General features: G+C 40.0%; 1 protein-coding gene across 1 annotated transcript in view; it reads left to right on the forward strand.

Annotated features, from left to right (window-relative positions):
* The window catches only part of LOC106880697 (uncharacterized), a 66905-nt gene extending 66530 nt beyond the window's left edge, over positions 1-375 (forward strand). The window contains exon 5 of the mRNA XM_052965902.2: positions 1-375. This exon is cut by the window's left edge and continues 433 nt beyond it. The gene's annotated coding sequence lies outside the window, so the exon portion shown is untranslated.
* Positions 376-7887: the final 7512 nt, after the last annotated feature.

Here is a 7887-nt window from a genome sequence, read left to right on the forward strand (position 1 = left end):
TATTTTTTTATTTTTGTATAAATGAAAATGACCGGCTTTGAAAATCAAAATGTATGCAATAGTTGTTTTTGAATCTTGTTTTATTATATCAACTAAAACTTAACCTTCCCTAATTTGTTAATATTATGTATTGGAGAATAGTTCCATATGATATTTCTACATGATGGAGATGGTGATATGTTAATGAAGACTAAAGACAAATTATAATGGTAGGCTTCCTAATATACCTCTTCACACTAACACTTTTGATAGGATAAATTTGGGTTTTTTTTCCGATAGCGTAATATTTTTTCTTTTTCTTTTTCCAAGAAACTCTGCCAAGACTTTCAGATTTAATATACCATAATATTTTACTTTCAATTCACTGTACAAAAATCAAAACCAGAAATGGTCGAATGGTTTTTAATTCTGTTGTGATTCCTTCAACTGTGCAATTTTCCTCTACCTCCCATCACTAAGGTCTACCAATAAATAAATTGCTTTAACTATTTACCATAAACGTACTAAACAAGCATAAGAAAAAAATCTAATAAAATGTTTGTGTAGCCAAAATTGTTTTAGGAAATATAAATAAAACCAAAATTTGTTTACTGAGTCAATTTATAGTAACTAACAAATTTAGTTTGAAATGTTGTAAATTCTTTAGCATGTCTGTGACAGTTAATATCAGTCTAACAGCATTTGAGGAAACTGTAAAGTTATGTCCTGATTCAGTCTTAGATAGCACCTGAGTAAGTGAATTGCTTTGTACAATTAGATAGTAGTTCTGTCATCATATGTAGGAACAAAGGAATCATTGCAGCTATTTGACCACTTGAAATAGCAGCCAAATCTCCATCCCTGTCTTAATTAAAGGACAATTAAATAATATAGTCCAAAATATCCTTCAAAAGACTGGGTGATCACTGCTGGAATGCCTTTCATCATTGGTCTATTGGATCAAGACTGACCTAAGGCTAAAAACCTTTCTTTTATTTTTTTCATTGGTTTCATATATATATATATATATATATATATCATCATCATCATCGTTTAACGTCCGCTTTATATGCTAGCATGGGTTGGACGATTTGACTGAGGACTGGCAAGCCAGAAGGCTGCACCAGGCTCCAATCTGATCTGGCAGAGTTTCTACAGCTGGATGCCCTTCCTAACGCCAACCACTCTGAGAGTGTAGTGGGTGCTTTTACATGCCACCGGCACGAGGGCCAGTCACACAGTACTGGCAACGGCCACGCTCAAAAAGGTGTTTTTTATGTGCCACCTGCATGGGAGCCAGTCGAGTGGCACTGGCAACAACCTCGCTCGAATGATTTTCTAACATGCCACCAGCACAAGTGCTAGAGGCAACGCTAGTAACGATTACGCTCTAGTGGTGCTATTTACAGGCCACTAGCACGGAAGCCAGACAGCTGCTCTGGCAATGAACACGCTCGACAGTGCTGCTAGTGCTCCACTGGCACGGTGACCAGTCATCGAGTATGGTTCAATTTCAATTTCACTTGCCCCATATATATATATATATATATATATATATATATATATATATATATATATGAAATTAAATAAATGACAAAGAAACAGGAAATTATGTAATGAACTTCATTAGCTTCCAGCTGTTTCTGTTATAAGATGATGCACAAGCACTCAGCTCTAATTGCACTACATCTTAAAACAGAAACAGTTGTAAGCTATTGAAGGTCATTGCATAATTTTCTGTTCCTTGTCATTTATTCAATTTCATGTTATGTATTCAGCTAATGCTTTATTCTGCAGCATATACATATTGAGTTTTAACACCAGGTTATTACTATCACTAAGCACAAGTGAAACATTAAAATAAATCATCATAGTCATTTAATGTCTGTTTTCTATTCTGGCATAGGTTAGAGATTTTAATCAGAGCTGGTAAGCCAGAGAGCAGCACTAGGTTCCAGTCAGTCGTTTTGGCTTGGTTTCTATGGCTGGGTGCCGTTCCTCATGCCAACCACTCTGCAGAGTATACTGGGTGCCATTTACATGTCACTGGCCATGATCACAATTTCACTTAGCTGGACTTGCCTTCTCAAGCGCAGCAAATCACCAGATATCTTGGTCACTTATCATCTCCATGAAATTCATTGACCAAAGATCATATTTCACCACTTTGTCCCATTCCTTGCTGAGTTTACTTCTTCAAGTTCCCTCCACAATTAGAGATCTGGAAATTCCTAGAGTTTATTGTACCTGCACATCTGCCACACACAAAGACTACTTTTTCTGTTAGTCTTCCTCTGATACTGCTGCACCTCTTATGTGTCCATAGCTTGCACCAGGTATACCTTATAGAGTTTCTGCCTAATCTTTTTCTACATATCAAGCAGTGCCATTTCTCTGTAGGGATCTCTGTTGTCATACTTACTAGGACTTTGGTCTTTGCTAAATTAATTCTAAGGCCCTTTAATTCCAGAATTGTCTTCTCTAATTCTGGAAGTGATTCAGCTATAAGATCAAGGTCAAAAGTATAGAGGAGCTCCCAAGGGCAGCCAGTGCTGCCTGACTGGCTCCCATGCTGGTGGCACATAAGATGCACCATTCAAGCATGGTCGTTGCCAGTGCCACTTGACTGGCCCTCCTGCTGGTAGTAAAAAGCACCAACTACACACTTGGAGTGGTTGGCATTAGGAAGGGCATCCAGCTGTAGAAACTCTGCCAGATAAGATTGGAGCCTGATACAGCCTTCTGGCTTGCCAGTCCTCAGTCAAACCGTCCAACCCATGTCAGCATGGAAAGCGGACATTAAACGATGATGATGATCATCATCATCATCATCATCGTTTAACGTCCGCTTTCCATGCTAGCATGGGTTGGACGATTTGACTGAGGACTGGTGAAACCGGATGGCAACACCAGGCTCCAGTCTGATTTGGCAGAGTTTCTACAGCTGGATGCCCTTCCTAACGCCAACCACTCAGAGAGTGTAGTGGGTGCTTTTACGTGTCACCCGCACGAAAACGGCCACGCTCGAAATGGTGTCTTTTATGTGCCACCCGCACAAGCCAGTCCAGGGGCACTGGCAACGATCTCGCTCGAAAATCCTACAGGAGCCAGTCAGGCGGGTACTGGCAACGGCCACGCTCAAAATGGTGCATCTCATGTGCCACCCGCACAAGAACCAGTCCAGGGGCACTGGCAACGATCTTACTTGGCTTGCCGGGTCTTCTCACGCACAGCCCATTTCCAAAGGTCTCGGTCCGTAGTCATCGCCTCGGTGAGGCCCAATGTACGAAGGTCTTGCCTCACCACCTCAGCCCAGGTCTTCCTGGGCCTACCTCTTCCACGGGTTCCCTCAACTGTTAGGGTGTGGCACTTTTTCACGCAGCTATCCTCCTCCATTCTCACCACATGTCCATACCAGCGCAATCGTCTCTCTTGCACGCCACAACTGATGCTTCTAATGTTCAGCTTTTCTCTCAAGATACTTACACTCTGACGGGTATTCACATTGACATTACACATCCAACGGAGCATACTGGCTTCATTCCTTGCGAGCTTACGTATGTCCTCAGCAGTTACAGCCCATGTTTCACTGCCATGTAGCATGGTTGTTCGTACGCATGCGTCATACAGTCTGCCTTTTACTCTGAGTGAGAGTCCCTTTGTCGCCAGCAGGGGTAAGAGCTCTCTAAACTTTGCCCAGGCTATTCTTATTCTAGCAGCTACACTTTCAGCGCACCCACCCCCACTACTAACTTGGTCGCCCAGATAGCGGAAGCTATCGACTACCTCTAGTTTTTCACCCTGGAATGAGATAGAAGTTGTTTCCTGTTTGTTTGCAGTCTTTATTGCACCTGAACATCTGCCACAAACAAAAACTAACTTGCTAGTTAACCTGCCTTTGATGTTGCTGCACCTCTTATGTGTCCATAGCTTGCACCGGGTACATCTTATAGAGTTACTACCTACTCCTTTTCTACATACTGAGCAGGGCCATCTACCTGAAGGGGTTTGTGTTTTATCTACCTTCCTACTTATTAGGATTTTGGTTTTAGCTAGGTTGACTCTAAGGCCCTTCAGTTCTAGACCTTGCTTCCACACCTGAAACTTCTCCTCTAGTTCTGATAGTGACTCCGCAATTAGGGCAAGGTCATCAGCATAGAGGAGCTCCCAGGGGCAACCTGTCTTGAACTCCTCTGTGATTGCCTGGAGGACTATGGTAAATAATAGGGGGCTGAGGACGGAACCTTGGTGGACCCCTACCTCTACCCGGAATTCATTGCTGTACTCATTTCCAACCCTCACCTTACTGGCCGCATCTCTGTACATGGCTCGCACAGCTCTCACTAGCCATTCTTCTATCCCAAGTTTCCTCATTGACCACCAGATAAGGGATCGGGGGACCCTGTCAAAGGCTTTCTCCATGTCAACGAAAGCCAGGTACAGAGGTTTATCCTTGGCTAGGTATTTCTCTTGCAACTGTCTCACTAGAAATAAGGCATCAGTAGTGCTTTTACCTGGCACGAACCCAAACTGCATCTCATCTAAATTGATTCGCTCCCTAATTAGTTGGGCTATGACCCTCTCTGTAACTTTCATAACCTGATCTAACAGCTTGATGCCTCTGTAATTATTTGTATCTAAAGCGTCCCCTTTACCTTTGTAGCAGTTGACTATGATGCTGCTACACCAGTCATAGGGTATGACTCCTTCGTGTATCACCTGGTTCGTAATACGGGTGACTAGGCTATAGCCAACACTGCCAGATATTTTGAGCATCTCTGCAGTGATTCCTGATGGGCCGGGGGCTTTCCCGGTCTTCATACTCTTAATTGCTTTATCTACCCTGGTACTATCAACTCGGATAGCTGGTCCCTCTATTGGGTCGACATAAGGCAGGCTCTCTTTCTCCCATTCATTCTCTTTATTAAGCAATCTATCGTAGTGGCATCTCCAGACCTCTTTCTTTGCATCCTCATTTAATGCAAGCGTACCATCATCCATGCGAACACATTTCTCTCCTACAACATCACTATTCTCTCTCCTACACTGTCTTGCAACCCGAAATACCTCGAGTCTTTGGTCCTCACGGCGCAGAACATTGGCAAATCTTTCCTTATCTGCTTCCCCTCTGGCTAAATAAACCTGTCGCCTAGCCTCCCTTCTGGCACATTGGTACAATTCCCTGCTACCACCGTTCTTCCAGTCCTTCCAAGCTTGTTTCTTTTGTCTAATAGCCCTGTCTACCTCCTTGTTCCACCACCACGTTACTCTGGGTTGGGAGGGGACCTTACACCACCCACAAATCTGGTCGGTGGCTTTCAACAGGTTGTCCCGCAGAAATCTCCAATTGTCTTCCAGGTTGTCCCGCAGAAATCTCCAATTGTCTTCCAGGTTGTCCCGCAGAAATCTCGATGATGATGATGAGTCTTTACCATTATCTTTCAAGTTCAAAATTACTTTTTGATCATCCCAGAGTTACAGTTCTATATTTAAGAGATGAGGAATTATGTACATTATTTACATTTGAGGATCTTGTTTGTTGTATACACAATGTTTCAGCTGATATACCCTCCAGCCTTCACCAGGTAACTTGGGGAAGTTTCGAACCTGGGTTCTCATCCCTAAGGTATTTTTCAATGTTGTTATTATTATTCAGGTCACTGCCTGGAATTGAACTCGGAATCTTGGGGTTAGTAGCCCATGCTCTTAACCACTGCGCCATATGTCCATGAAGGCTGGAGGGTATATCAGCCAAAACGTTGTTAACAACAAACAAGATGAGGACAAATATCCGTCAAATGTAAATAATATCCCAGAGTTGTTAGAATAAGAACCAGTTGTATATAAGGTATATCCCACCATACAGAAAATTTACCCTTCTACCTGTGTAAGGAATCAATATCATTTCCTTTATTTGAATGATGTTTTTAATGAACTTTTTTATAAATTTTTCTGTTTGTTTTTGTTTGTCTCAGTCCATCATTATATAGTTTTTTGTTTATCTTCAAAATTTTCTGTCTGTTTTCTCATTTCTCTTTCTATCTATATCTCAAGTTATATATATATATATATATATATATATATATACACATACACACATCTGTTACTCTGTCCATGTGTTACTATCTTTCTGTCTTATATTTACAATCATCAGTACATGATATACTCAAATGTGTCCTTTAGACAAGTACAGAAAGGAACAGAGAAATAATGACTGAGAGAACGGTGGGTAAATCATGCGAATAGAATTAATTCACATCTATTTTTATAAATAAAATATTTTTACATTTCACTAATATGCTCTAACTATATTGTTTTCTGGTCATTTGCCTATATATTTGTTTTATGCTTTTATTTTTTAAATTTATTTTTCCTTTCTTCTATGTCTTTACATTGAACTAGAGACCAGCACAAGCTTTACAGCTTACCAACTTCCAGTAGTCCTAATCTAAGGATTGTATCCATCCACATCGTATGGTTTAACCCTTTAGCATTTAAACTGTCCATATCCAGCCCAAATATTCTACATATTTTACATTCAAACTTGCCAAATCAAGCCTCTCACACAGACATTACAAGAATAAACAATCACGTCGTTGAAACCTCAAAGCTATATGATAATGCCTGATTAATTCAAAACAATTTGAATAAAAAAAAAAGCATTACATCTGACAGTAATCTGAATGCTAAAGGGTTAAAGGTAATATAGTTCAAGAATGTCTCATAACAGAGATTATTTGTGCAATTAGACAAAAAAAAAAACTCTCAAGTATTTAAAATCGAAGAACAAGCAAATATATCTCGAATAAGATTTATCAATCAGAATGTTTGGAAAATAAAAGCAGTACAGATGACAGTGGATGTTGTCTTTAAAGCCAGCCAATGAATACAGTGCACATGCAGACATATGATCAAAGCAATGCTATCCATGGCCATTCCATCTTTTGTATATCTACGATCACACTGTCCTCTGTCCTTCCATTTTCAAAACAGTATGGATGAGACCTGAAGATTTGGTTCCTATTTTTAGCAGGTTGGGTGACTATGTTGATGGTCTTTCATTGACTCAAGTAGTTTTGTATTTAGGATAGATGAAGGTAGTGAATTGTCAATCACTAAGATGTTGAATAGTGCCTTGTGGTGTTTGTTCTGACTTCGTGTGATCTGAGTTCAAATCTAGCCATGGTTAATTTTGCCTTCTATCCTTTCAGGGCCAATAAAAAATATATCAAAGTAAAGTGGTGGATTAGCAGAATTATTAGTCAGGTGAGATACTTTGCAGTATTTCTTCCACCTCGTTGCATTATGGCAGCAATGCCAGTGATATACTAAGCTAAATCTGATCAAGTTGGTGGTCTTTCTCTTGGATAAACATCAGTGACATGGAAGGGAGAGATTTTCATGCAAGACCAACTGCTGGTTTCACTCAAAAGAAAAAAAATCTTACCTAGACTTACACATACATGTGCAGACGCATTGTCAACATTGACCAATGGAGACGTTCTAGAATAGATGATTTTCATACCTGCATAATGTAACAGAATTTAAGTTTCCTTGTAGATTACCGTGCCATTTATTTTATGATTAGATTCCTATTGTTTATTCTTGTACAAATCTATAGAATGAGTCGTCAAATTGAAAAAATACATTTGCCACTTGACAATGACTACTGAATAAAGGTAGGAAACTCTGTATAAATTTTATCTTTTGCACTTCAGCGCTTTTGACAAAAATATGTATTCAATATCTTTTTAACACAGCACAAATCCTCTTTCCTCAAGGAATACTAGTTGACTGCCTTCACTTTATTATATTAACTAGCACTCATATAGCACCCTACCTTTTTATGGGACATACATTCAATGCAACAGTGAAGTAGATATTCTAAAGAAATAATTCCAATACATT

This window comes from Octopus bimaculoides, chromosome 2 (assembly GCF_046866305.1).
Source record: "Octopus bimaculoides isolate indiv1 chromosome 2, ASM4686630v1, whole genome shotgun sequence".
In the NCBI taxonomy this organism is placed as follows: Eukaryota; Metazoa; Mollusca; class Cephalopoda; order Octopoda; family Octopodidae; genus Octopus; species Octopus bimaculoides.